The sequence below is a fragment of the Callorhinus ursinus genome, unplaced genomic scaffold (genome assembly GCF_003265705.2).
Source record: "Callorhinus ursinus isolate GAN/ISIS: 27379988/994484 unplaced genomic scaffold, GSC_fseal_2.0 scaffold3, whole genome shotgun sequence".
In the NCBI taxonomy this organism is placed as follows: Eukaryota; Metazoa; Chordata; class Mammalia; order Carnivora; family Otariidae; genus Callorhinus; species Callorhinus ursinus.
Genome location: NW_027397065.1, coordinates 77,139,267 through 77,153,245, shown reverse-complemented (window position 1 = coordinate 77,153,245; position 13,979 = coordinate 77,139,267). Strand labels below are relative to the sequence as shown.

Genomic DNA, 13,979 nt, shown 5'->3' with positions numbered 1-13,979 from the left:
AAACTTAGACATCTGGACTGTCAGATGAAGATTTCTGAAATTATCCAGATGAAATTTTATCACCAGTGATTTAAGTATGGGGCACTATATAGTATTAAGGAATTTTGTTCAGAATATAAGTACTCCAAATAAGACAATTTCAACATATGATTGAGAATATATAAATAAATAAATATAATTTACCATAAATCATTGGCAACATACTATCTAATAACAACCTCCATTAAGGGGTGCTGAATCATGTTTGAAATTTCATTTTGCATTATCTAATTCAATGTAATAGAGGAGTTTTCAGAATCAGACCATCAATCAAACCCCTGCCACATAAGCATGCTCCAAATATTTTTTTCTGTTAAAAAAGGATCTCCGATATGGTTAAGAGACATTCAGTGTTCCTGGACCCATAATCCACACAGGATTAGCTTCATCATTTTTATAGTAGAAAAGGATAGTCAAAAGATATTGAAGTAAATTGCCTACTTCCACAATTATCAGAACAATCTCAATATCAGTAGTTTTAAAAAGAGTCAGAAAATGAAGTAAGCACAAAAAATTGATACGATTTTATGTGTTGGGCTGGGTAAAAACAAAAATTTATCAAGTTTGCTTATGATAAATAGATGTAAATGTTGATTCTTGACACTTTATTATTTTCAGAACTTCTGAAAGAAGAAAATTGATTGAATTTCTTTGAATTGCAATGGCTTTACATACTGTCCTATGTTATTATCAAATAAATTTTGTCACTTGTAAGGTTCTTTTTTCTGCATCCAACTTTTAAAATCATACATTGTGAGATAAATGAAAAATATAGTTAATCTCCCAAATCAAGGTCAAAAAAAGACAATTCATCTTTATTTAAATTTATTTATCCTTTAAATTGAAAGTCTGAGTCTAACTGCAGAAAGTAACAGTTTGACAGGAAGCCTCAAAATGTAAAGATCTTATGTTTTGGCTTGGTATTGCACTGGCTGATTTACCGGTGCCCAGGAGTTGCATTAAATCAGAAGTAAATGGCCATTTGTTAGAAGATATGTCTCCAGCTCTGCACAATGGCTTTTCTTGTCCTTACAGAGCAGACTTAATAAATAAACCCAGCACTCACACTAAAATTGGTCCCAAACTTTATTTTATCTTCTTACAAAACAATCTGGATACACGATTTTTGCAATAATATTGAAATAGATGGCATTATGTTGTAGTATATTCTAGTTTAAAACAAGGGAAGCTATATCAAAAGAGGTTCTAAAACATTTTTGTATACTCATAAATATGCCTGGATTTGAATCCCAAAACAAATGTGACCAAAAGCAATTTATTTTTCTGAGGTAAAATAGAAAAATCACAGCAGTGGGGAAGGTAAAGAATAGATGTCTAACAGGCCAGTTGTGATAAAAAGAAAGTTCCAAAATTCTAGCCAGAAATCCAAGCGAGAATGTCCATTTGATCTAGATTGAGCTGTTTAATATATTCTCATAAGAAAATGGGGATATTGGGGCATCTGGGTGGCTCAGTCATTAAGCATCTGCCTTTGGCTCAGGTCATGATCCCAGGGCCCTGGGATTGAGCCCTGCATTGGGCTCCCTGTTCAGCAGGAAGCCTGCTTCTCCCTCCCCCACTCTACTTACTTGTGTTCCTGCTCTTGCTGTCTCTCTCTCTCTCTCTCTCTGTCAAATAAATAAATAAATAAATAGAAAGATGGCAGAGGGGTAGAGGACCCTATTCCAACCAGTCCCCAGAATTGAGCTAGAATCTACCACATCACTCTGAATACCCACAAAATCAGCCTGAGATGTAAGAAGATAGATGTGGATTTCTACAAACAGAACATCACAGGCAGTTGGTTTCAAGGTATGAAGCAGGGATCCATGATTCCCTGGGTAGATATCTGAAGATAAATGGAAGGGGGAGGGTGCTGCCATATGTGCTGGTGCCAGGAACGTGAAATAACACAAGAGCACAAAAGCCTCCCACGCTGGGGACCGGGCACAGACTCACAGACTGGTAGTGATGGGGAAAGGAATTTAGGACAGCCCTATGGACTGAAATCTGGAGCAGCAGGGCCATGCATGTGAACTGAGGGCAGCTGGCAGTTTTAGAAGCCCAAAGGACAGAGATGTGCCCCAACCAGCAGGCGAGGACTGGGAGAGCTGTGCAGGAGCACAAAACCCAGAATGCTGCAGTTTATAGCAGCACAGAGAGAAACAGAGTTAGTGTGGCCTGGAGAGCTCATTGAACAGACTGTGATCTCTCTGCTCTGAGGCAGAGGGTTGGAAATGATCTCTTCTGCTCTGACTTTTGGAAGAGACAGTGAAAGCCACCAGGTAAAGCCGCCAGAGAACAAAAGCCCCCTAAAAATGGTTTTCACTGAACCCATCCCCCCCACAGGGAGCAGGGCAACTCTGCCCAAACAGGGTTGCCTGAGTAACAGCATGGCTGGCCCTTCCCCAGAAGACTGGCTGGGAGAACAAGAGGTCAGCAACCCTAAGGTCCTTATAAAACAGGTGCATCTTGCTTGGGTTGTGGTCAATAGTATAGACTCTGTACATTCCCTCAACCACCCCTCAACAGATTGACTAGGAGGAGAAACACCCAAAATAGGAAAGAGTCAGAGACTGTGACTTCTACCACATATTTACAAATGGATACAGAGATAACAAAGACATCAGGAATGGAATTCAGCATAGCAATTGTGAAGACAATAGCTAGAATGCAGAAATCAACTAATGGCAACATAGAGTCTCTAAGGAGAGAAATGAAAGCTGAACTAAAAGAATTTAAAAATGCTATCAATGAGATAATATTTAATCTAGATAATCTAACAGCTAGGGTAAGCGAGGCAGAAGAACAAATTAGTGATCTAGAAGACCAATTGATAGAAGAGAATGATAAAGAGGCAGGCCAGGGGAAAACAACTCAAAATCCATGAAAACAGAATCAGAGAAATAAGTGACACCATGAAACATTCCAATATCAGAATTATTGGGATCTCTGAGGGAGTGGAGAGAGAGAGGGCTAGAAGATATATTTGAGCAAATCGTAGCTGAGAACTTCCCTAATTGGGGGAATGAAACAAACATTTGTGTCCTAGAGGCAGAGAGGACCCCTCCCAAGATCAAGGAAAACAGGCCAATGCCCCGGCATGTAATAGTAAAACTCGCAAATCTTAGAACCAAGGAAACCATCTTAAAGGCAGATAGGGGGAAGAGATTCCTTATGTACAGAGGGAGGAACATCAAAATAATGTCAGACCTATCCACAGAGATCTGGCAAGACATATTCAGGGTACTAAATGAGAAGAACATGCAGCCAAGAATACTTTATCCAGCAAGGCTGTCATTTAGAATGGTTGGAGAGATGCAGAGCTTCCAAGACTGGCAGAAACTGAAAGAATACGTGACCACTAAGCCGGCTCTGCAAGAAATATTAAGGGGGGTTCTATAAAAGGAGAAAGACCCCAGGAGTGATATAGAACAGAAATTTACAGAGACAATCTATAGAAACAAGGTCTTCACAGGCAACATGATGACAATTAATTCATATCTTTCAATAATCACTCTCAATTTGAATGGCCTAAATGCTCCCATTAAATGGCACAGGGTTGCAATTCGGATAAAAAGATAGGATCCACCATACGCTGTCTACAAGAGACTCATTTTGAACCTAAAGATACATCCAGACTGAAAGTGAAGAGATGGATATCCAACTTCCATGTAAAAGGACCTCCAAAGAAAGGTGGGGTAGTGATTCTTTTATCAGACAAATTAGATTTTAAGTGAAAGACTGTAGTTAGAGACGAAAAAGACACTATATCATTCTTCAAGGGTCTATCCAACAAGAAGATCTAACAATTTTAAATATCTAAGCCCCCAACATGGGAGCAGCCATCTACATAAGCCATTCTTAACCAAAATAGTCATATTGATACAAGTTAATTGTAGGAGACCTCAATACTCCACTCTCAGCAACAGACAGATCATCTAAGCAGAAAATCAACAAAGAAACAAGAGCTTTGAATGACACACTGGACCAGACGGACCTCATAGATATATACAGAACATTCCACCCTAAAACAACAGAATACACATTATTCTCAAGCGCACATGGAACTTTCTCCAGAATAGACCACACACTGGGTCACAAATCAGGTCTTAACTGATACCAAAAGACTGAGATTATTCCCTGCATGTTCTCAGACCATATGCTTTAAAAATGGAACTCAATCACAAGAAAAATTTGGAAGAAATTCAAATATTTGGAAGCTAAATAGCACTCTGCTCAAGAATGTTTGGGTTAACCAAGAAATCAAAGAACTTAAAGAATTCATGGAAACCAATGAGAATGAAAACACATCGGTCCAAAACCTATGGGATATTGCAAAGGCGGTCCTAAGGGGGAAATACATAGCCATTCAAGCCTCACTCAAAAAAATAAAAAATCCTGAATTCACCAACTAACTTTATACCTTAAAGAATTAGAGAAAAAGCAACAAACGATGGCTAAGCCACCCATTAGAAGAGAAACAATTAAGATTAGAGCAGAGATCAATGAATTAGAAACCAGAAACACAGTAGATCAGATCAACAAAATGAGAAGCTGGTTCTTTGAAAGAATTAATAAGATCAATAAACCACTGGCAAGACTTATCCAAAAGAAAAGAGAAAGGACCCAAATTAATACAATTATGAAGGAAAGGGGAGAGATCATGACTAACACCAAGGAAATAGAAACAATTATTAGAAATTACTATCAACAACTATGTGCCAATAAATTAAGCAACCTGGTAGAAATGGATGCCTTCCTGGAAACCTATAAACTGCCAAGACTGAAACAGGAAGAAATTCATAACCTGAATAGGCCAATAACCAGTAACGAGTTTGAAGCAATGATCAAAAACCTCCCTAAAAACAAGAGTCCAGGGCCTGATGGATTCCCTGGGGAATTCTACCAAACTTTCAAAGAAGAAATAATACCTATTCTCCTGAAGCTGTTTCAAAAAATAGAAACAGAAGGAAAGCTTCCAGACTCATTCTATGAGGCCAGCATTACGTTACTCCCCAAACCAGCAAAGACCCCATCAAAAAGGAGAATTTCAGACCGATATCCCTGATGAATATGGATTCCAAAATTCTCAACACAATCCTAGCTAACAGGATCCAACAATACATTAAAAGGATCATCCACCATGACCAAGTGGGATTTATCCCCAGGATGCAAGGGTGGTTCAACTTTCGCAGATCAATCAATGTGATAGAACACATTAATAAGAGTAGAGAGAAGAAACTTATGGTCCTCTCAATTGATGCAGAAAAAGCATTTGACAAAATACAGCATCCTTTCCTAATTGAAACTCTTCAGAGTATAGGGATATAGGGAACATTCCTCTAGTTCATAAATCCATCTATGAAAAACCCACAGTGAATATCATCCTCAATGGGGAAAAGATGAGAGCCTTACCCTTAAGATCAGGAACATGTCAAGGATGCCCACTCTTGCCACTATTGTTCAACTTAGTACTAAAATCCTGGCAACAGCAATCACACAATAAAAAGAAATAAAAGGTATTCAGATTGGCAAAGAAGAAGTCAAACTCCCTCTCTTCACAGATGACATGATACTTTATGTGGAAAACCCAAAAATCTCCACCCCTAAATTAGTAGAATTCATACAACAATTCAGTGATGTGTCAGGATACAAAATCAATGCACAGAAATCAGTTGTTTTCTTATACACTAACAATGCAACTGTAGAAAGGGAGATTAGAGAAACGACTCCATTTACAATAACACCAAAAATCATAAGATACCTGGCATTAAACCTAACCAAAGAGTTAAAAGATCTATACTCTAGGAACTACAGAACATTCATGAAAAAAAATTAAAGAAAAGACAAAAGATGGAAAAACATTCCATGCTCATGGATCAGAATAATAAACATTGTTAAAATGTCTATGCTACACAGAGCAATCTATACCTTCAATGCCATCCAAATCAAAGTTCCAATGACATTTTTCAAGGTGCTGGAACAAACAATCCTAAAATTTGTATGGAATCAGAAAAGACCCCAAATCGCCAAGGAAATGTTGAAAAAGAAAAACATAGCTGGGGACATCACATTGCCTGATTTTAAGCTATATTACAAATCAGTGATCACCAAGACAGCATGGTACTGGCATAAAAACAGACATATAGACCAATGGAACAGAATAGAGAGCCCAGATTTGGACCCTCCACTCTATGGTTAAATAATCTTTGACAAAGCAGGAAAAATATGCAATGGAAAAAGACAGTCTCTTCAATAAATGGTGTTGGGAAAATTGGACAGCTATATACAGAAGAATGAAACTCGACCATTCTCTAACACCATATACAAAGATAAACTCAAAATGGGTGAAAGACCTCAATGTGAAACAGGAATCCATCAAAACCCTAGAGAACATAGGCAGTAACCTCTTCGACATCAGACACAGTAACTTCTTTCAAGATACATTTACAAAGGCTAGAGAAACAAAAGCAAAATGAACCTTTGGGACTTCATCAATATAAAAAGCTTCTGCACAGCAAAGGAAACAGTCAACAAAACAAAGAGGCAACCCACAGAATGAGAGAAGATATTTGCAAATGATACTACAGACAAAGGGCTGATATCCAAGTTCTATAAAGAACTTCTCAAACTCAACGCCCAAAAAACAAATAATCAAGTCAAAAAATGGGCAGGAGATATGAAAAGACATTTCTCTGAAGAAGACATACAAATGGCTAACAGACACATGAAAAAATGTTCATCATCATTAGCCATCAGGGAAATTCAAATCAAAACCACATTGAGATACCACCTTACACGAGTTAGAATGGCAAAAATGGACAGGGAAAGAAACAACAAATGTTGGAAAGGTTGTGGAGAAAGGGGAACCCTCTTACACTGTTGGTGGGAATGCAAATTGGTACAGCCACTTTGGAAATCAGTGTGGAGGTTCCTCAAAAAATTAAAAATAGAGCTACCCTCTGACCCAGCAATTGCACTCCTGGGTATTTACCCCAAAGGCACAGATGCAGTGAAAAGAAGGGCCATATGCACCCCAATATTCATAGTAGTGATTTCCACAATAGCCAAACTGTGGAAAGAGCCAAGATGCCCTTCAACAGATGAATGGATAAAGATGTGGTCCATATATACAGTGGAATATTACTCAGCCATCAGAAAGGATGAACACCCTACTTTTACATCAACATGGATGGGACTGGAGGAGATTATGCTAAGTGAAATGAGTCAAGCAGAGAAAGCCAATTATCATATGGTTTCACTTATTTGTGGAATATAAGAAATAGCATGGAGGACATTAGTAGAAGGAAGGGAAAAATGAAGGGGGGGAATTGGAGGGGGAGACAAGCCATGAGATATTATGGACTCCGAGAAACAAACTGAGGCTTTTAGAGGGGAGGGTGGTGGGGGGAATGGGTTAGCCTGGTGATGGGTATTAAGGAGGGCACTTACTGCATGGAGCACTGGGTATTATACGAAAACAATGAATCATGGATCACTACATCAAAAACTAATGATGTATTATATGGTGACTAACATAACATAATATAATAAAATTAAATTAAAAATAAAATAAATAAAAACTCAATAAAAAAAGAAAATGGGGCTATTAATACCTATCTTAGAATATCGAAAACACCCAGCAAGGTGACTAATGTATGTTGCAGTGCCTTATACAGTGCTTGACATTGTAAATATGCAAAAAATACTGAAGAAGTTGAACAGTGTGATTTGAGAGAGGTCATGGGGCCCTATTTAAACATGCCACACCACACGTAAAAAAAAAAAACACATCACATATAAAGCACAATGAAAACCTGATGGGCCTATTGTAGAAGAGAAATCATCAGTATTTGAGTAGTCTCTTGATTTTGCATCTTAATTACAAATATGGAATCAAAGTTCAGAAGGGAGTAATAGGTCATTAAAGTATCAACAGCTAATGGTATCACCACTTTTGATTCACATAGGACATAGCTTAAGAAAAAAGGGACATGGTAATATTTAGATGCTGTTGGTGAGCATCTTAATGGTGAGCTGATGGTGAGCAAGAGGATGATTAACAAAACTTAAGAAAAGTGTAATAGCAGCATATGGAATTATGGAAAATACCATACATTCATAGTAATGGTGCTAAGTACAAAATGTGGTAGGGCCAAAGACAGGTGCTTACTACATAGTTTGGCCTTGAGTTAATTCTATAAAATATTAAATTCAACACACAACAATTAAGTCAGAAGATGTGTATAGAGGTCATATTATGTTTTCATAAATCTGCCTTATTTCACAAACTTTATTCAGGTGACTATTCATTATTTTTGTATACCAATTATCACATACTGTAATTAGGAAACCAGTTACAAACACAGCTCTGCTTTCCAAATGATCCATATTTCAGTATGATTTTTTTCCTATCCCTTTGTTGTTGTTTTTATTTACTTAATATCCTTTTTAGTCACAGATCTCTTAAGAATTTGATGAAAGGTATGCAAACTCTAGGTAGAAAAAATGTATAAAGAAGCAAAATTTTCACATGTTTTTGAAAATACTGGAAATAGAATTCTAGTATTTTACTTGAAGGAAGGCAGACGTAAAAATGTGAAGGAGATAATCATGAATCCAGAATTAGAAAGAAACCAATAATGCTAAATACCAAACTACCTCAACCATGGTACATCTCTGAGTGAATAAGACTATATACTGAACACCCCGCATTCCTGACAGTTAAGCACCGAGGGTTAGTTTTAGAAGGACCCAAAACCAATCCAGGTTTAGCTTCATCATCAATAAAATGGAGAAAATAAAACTGTATTATTCTAAGTATTAAATGAAACTGCATATCCCAATCACTTAGTAACTGGCTTAGAGAGGGCATAGAGTAATTTACATGCATAAGGTGAAAATATCCAACATTTGGGGATTTCCATGGTGGGTTAACCAAACTAACTCTACAGCTGGAAGCTTAACTCTTTTTCTTAAGCTCAGCTGAGCCTGATACACTTCCTGCTTTCTCCTTATCTGCTCATCCACTGGAGCCATGTCAATCACAGTTCATCTCTTCACACTCAATCCCTTCCCAACCATCTACCCTAATATTTTGTTAATGTAACAAACTCGTTCATGCTAATGAGTCAAGATGTTCCTTCCTCACCTCTCATCAAACTTCTGCTCTCCAATACTCCTTTGTCTGTTTTAGGAAACATGCTCTATTAAACTAGCTCTTCTTCAGGTTCATTCTTTAGTTCAATTCAATTAATGTTTACTAATCTGTCATATGCCAAGTAATGTGCAAATGTTCACCACAGGAGAGAGAGTTTCAATCATGGAAGCAGCAAGGTAGAATATAATTACAGAAAGTTAAGGGCAAGCTCCTCAATACAGTTAGTTAACTATAGTCGTGAAGATAACAGACTCTGTAAAAAAAACTGGCATTCTGTAAGAGGTGGGTCAAAAATATACTTTGGAGGAAAAGGAAATTTCTAGTATGTTAAGTCACGGAATTTATGCATTATGACTTCACAATAATAAAGTATGGTAGATAATTAGGAAAAGCAACAAATAATTTGAATTAAAATCAAAGAAACAACAAAATGAGATAATTTGCAATTAACTCAAAGAAGATACTATACTTCAAAAAATTTGTTCGTTTTTATTGAGTAGATAATTATTTCACCTTATCTTCCAAGAAAATAAAACTATTTATTTATAAATACACACCAAATACTTTTTCTTTGACTTAAGTAAACTTTAAGTGTGTGATCACTGAATTATGAAATATATATGAGATTATTTTTTTAAGTTGAAGATTTTGGTGAGATTTGAAATACTGAAGTGATAGATTTAATTCTGACTGTATGAAGGTTATTCCTTCAGTGAGACATGTTTCAAATAGATGACACTGTTGAGTAACAAAAGGGATAAATATTTGACTTTAAGTTATATAAATAATGCTATTCATCAACAAATCTACATGTACACAATGTACATTGTACAAGAAAGTACACAATCATATTCTTTCTTATAAACTGTCAGCTTAATTCTACTCCCCCAGAGGATAGAAGATGCTTATAAATCTACCACAGTTATGTGACAAGAGAACGTTTATCCTAGAGACTTAAGCACAAATGTTCCTTCCCATGAACTGTAACATCCAAACAGTGGCAGCAGAAGCAATGAAACTGTTGAGGGCCACTTTTCTAACACTGTAGTCCCTGATGTTCCTTTTCAGAATTACTTATTTTTGAAACACAAAACACACCTCTCAACAACTGCAACTAGAAACCAGAGTTTTACCAGTTCAAACCAAACACAGACAAGCATCAATCCCAGTGACCTTCTTCAGGTAGATACCCCATGCTGATTGTTTGGCATCTTTTGATGATGTTTTATTCCTCTGTACTTAAGAATACAAGTGTAAGCAAATGTTGAACTTCATATAATCACATTTTACCTTTGTTTTAGTTAGCATTTCAAAATAACTGTCTAGAGTCCTATAAAAACCATGCCATTTTGATATTATCCACACTTTGTCTGGAAAGTAATAATCATATCTATATCATAGGGCAATTTTTGAGGAGTAAATAAGTTTACAAACACCAATCACTTATTGGGTGCATTCAATATTAGTTATATGTAATATGTAGTCATATCAATAAGTAAAGACTTATATAATCCATTACATGGTGCCATGTAGAAATTTATATAATTTACCTGATTTCTTTATATAATCATATAAAGAATACTTATTAGATCAAGAAAGATACATGAAAACAAACAAAAACTAATATTGGGTAAGTAGAGTAGATAGGTCATATTTTTTTTCTAAAACAAATTGTGTAAAATAGTATTTATTAAAATTTATAGGATAGAAATAGAATAGTACTCACATCTTTGAGATGGGAAAATCGAAGGGTAAATATTAAATAGTTTAATCCAGAAAACATGTATTAGATAATTGTCCTACAATTATAAAAAAATAATCATAATCTGTTGAAAATAATATGAGGTAAATTTTGAGTATCAAATGTATAAATTATTTCATTCATTTCATCTAAAAGCATAAAAAATGTTTATTTGATGGTTTATCCAAGTGAATAATTTTTCAAAATTATGAGACAGCTATTAACTATTTTATGTTTTTTTGTTTTTTTCTCATTTTTTATTATTATGTTAATCACCATACATTACATCATTAGTTTTTGATGTAGTGTTCCATGATTCATTGTTTGTGCATACCACCCAGTGCTCCACGCTTATGTTTTTTTTTTTTTTAAGATTTTATTTATTTATTTGACAGAGAGAGAATGAGAGAGCACAAGCTGGGGGAACATCAGAAGAAGAGGGAGAAGTAGGACCTCTGTTGAGCAGGGAGCCCTATGCAGGATTTGATTCCAGGATCCATGTGGGGCTTGATTCCAGGATCATGACCTGAGCCAAAGGAGATGCTTAACAGCCTGAGCCATCCTGGTGCCCCTATTAACTATTTTATAACTTCGTATGTAGTTTGTGGTTCTACTTCATTAAACGATTCAACAGGTATATTTTTAATACTACTCTACAGACAATTCAATCATTAATTTAAAGTGGGGCATGTGCCTTCCTGAAAATTGTGTTTCTCAGAAAATTTTGATGAAAGATGTACCATTTATTAAAAGTTATTGAAGTAAGTGAAATATGACCATTCTCCTAAAATGTAAGCTCTTTATGAAGGACACTGCTGGTTAGAAATAACAGATTTAAATATATAAATATATATATATACACATATATATAGATAGATCAAGAAGAAAATTACAAATATAACCTATGTTGTAGCTAACAAAAACTTCCTTTTTCAACGATATTAATCTCGTCTATCTTGATTCATTAAATACAAATATTGTTTTGACATTTAAATACTTAAATGTTATATTTTACAATAGAGTTTCCAGAATAACTTAGAAGAATCAAATTTTAACTGAGATTTAACATAGAATCAATATAAAGGCATGAATAGAGTTTAATTGATGAAGAAAATCCATGTAAAATCTCTTCTTCTGGCTCTCTTTTTTCCTTTCTGGTATTTTTTTTTTTAATATAAGTTGCAAAAATGTTTGAATCTGACAAATATACTTAGATAAAATTCACTTGGTGAACAGAATCACGTTCCCCTTCTTTACATTGCACAGATCTGTGTTTGAATTTGAACCTAAAGCCATGGAAGTTTTGACTAATATTAAATGTCTAATTAATCATTATCTTATAAGATGATAAAATTTAAGAGGTCCTACTCACTGTGCCATAACGCTTTTTGAATGTGTGCTATGGATCTTAGCTCTCACATTCAACACAAATGATTCAGTGTAAATATAATTATGTTCACAAGTACCTATATTTTTAAGGATGGTACTGTAAAATATAAACATAATAAATAATTTAATAATAAATTTTGCTATAATATTTCAATTTTCAAAGGTATTTATGTTTAATTACATCCTGGGGAATGGATGATGTAAACTTTTACACACATTCACACTCAGGCCACAGGCAGGAGGTGGGGGATGAGGTAGGAGGGATCTAATACTTGAAAACTGTGTTGATTATATCTTGGTTTGAGTTGAATGGAACACAATTTGATTTAGATTTTGTTTTTTTTAATATTTAATGTATTATCACAAGATCACATCTGTATTTAGACTTGTATTTCTAAAGTAAAAACACATTATATAAAATAATAGAATTTGACTTTGAAAATGTTCAATATTTTGATATATTAGCATTTTTAATCTTTTCTATTGATATAAAAGAGCAGTATTTCATAAGATATATGCATACTTACCTAACAAGTCAGGTAATTATATAGAATATGTATGATGAAGTGTATTCTATACAAAATAAATTGATATAATACTTTTGATCTCATGGCTTATATCCTTACATTTCATCTTTTCATAAGCAATTCAAGTATTCAAAGAGAAGTTTGTCATAATGCAAGGCAGTTTCATATCAGATGTCATTAATCACTCACCAAAACGGTAGGTGTATTTTTATCTACTATTTATGAACTCTTTCAATATCTATCCCTATTGTACTTATTATTCAAGTGTAAGTATCATTGTTTTAGTAACCTTACCTATAAAACAAAGTTACATAGATAAATGATGATTGATAGCCAGGAACATTTATATCTCAAGAAACTAACATTTAGAGATGTTACAAAATGCAAATTCAGTGTTCATTAGGAAAGAGATCTACATCTAGTGACATCTTCAAAAAATTAGTAAAACATAAATAATCTGATTTCTCTTTGTGTATGTGTTTCAAACACACACATAGACAAAATTACATTTTAAAAATAGTTTCTTAAAATATGGAAATGTAGTAATATATTCATTGAGAGTTCTTTCTTGAGCTTCTGATTTTTTAAAAGAAGATTTAGAAACACTTATAAAAGTCAGCCTAATGTCAATTCACCTTTGCTGATTCTATGACCTTTGAAAAGTGTGCTTATGAGAAAGAGTTCCAAAATTCCTAAGAGAAAATAAGGTGATAGATAATATTTTTTAAAGACTGATTTTGAAACAGAGTTAATTGCTAAGCCAAACCTTTAAGTATCTCAGATAGCTATGAAAATCTTTCAGAGAAACTGTATGACAATTTTGATATTTCTATAGTATTTTTAATATAACAAAAATTATACAAAATATTTACCTTATAACTTACTTCATGAATGTTTGGTGATGTATTTTCTTATATTCTGCTTGATTGGGTCCTGAAGGAAAAAAATGTATGAAAAACTTTTCAATATTCATATCCTATAAATCCATGCATAGTTATAAATAATACAAAACATAGTTATTAAACATTTTTCCATACCACTCAAGAAGGTTATTCACAAACAATGAATCATGGAACACTACATCAAGAACTAATGATGAAATGTATGGTGATTTAAAATA

The 13,979-nt window shown here is 34.5% G+C and overlaps 1 protein-coding gene across 1 annotated transcript in view; it reads right to left on the bottom strand.

The window, feature by feature from the left end:
- Positions 1 to 13,979, bottom strand: part of CDH18 (cadherin 18) — a 990,219-nt gene that overhangs the window by 714,000 nt on the left and 262,240 nt on the right. The window contains exon 2 of the mRNA XM_073891068.1: positions 13,732 to 13,792. The gene's annotated coding sequence lies outside the window, so the exon portion shown is untranslated. The remainder of the gene's footprint in view (positions 1 to 13,731; positions 13,793 to 13,979) is intronic.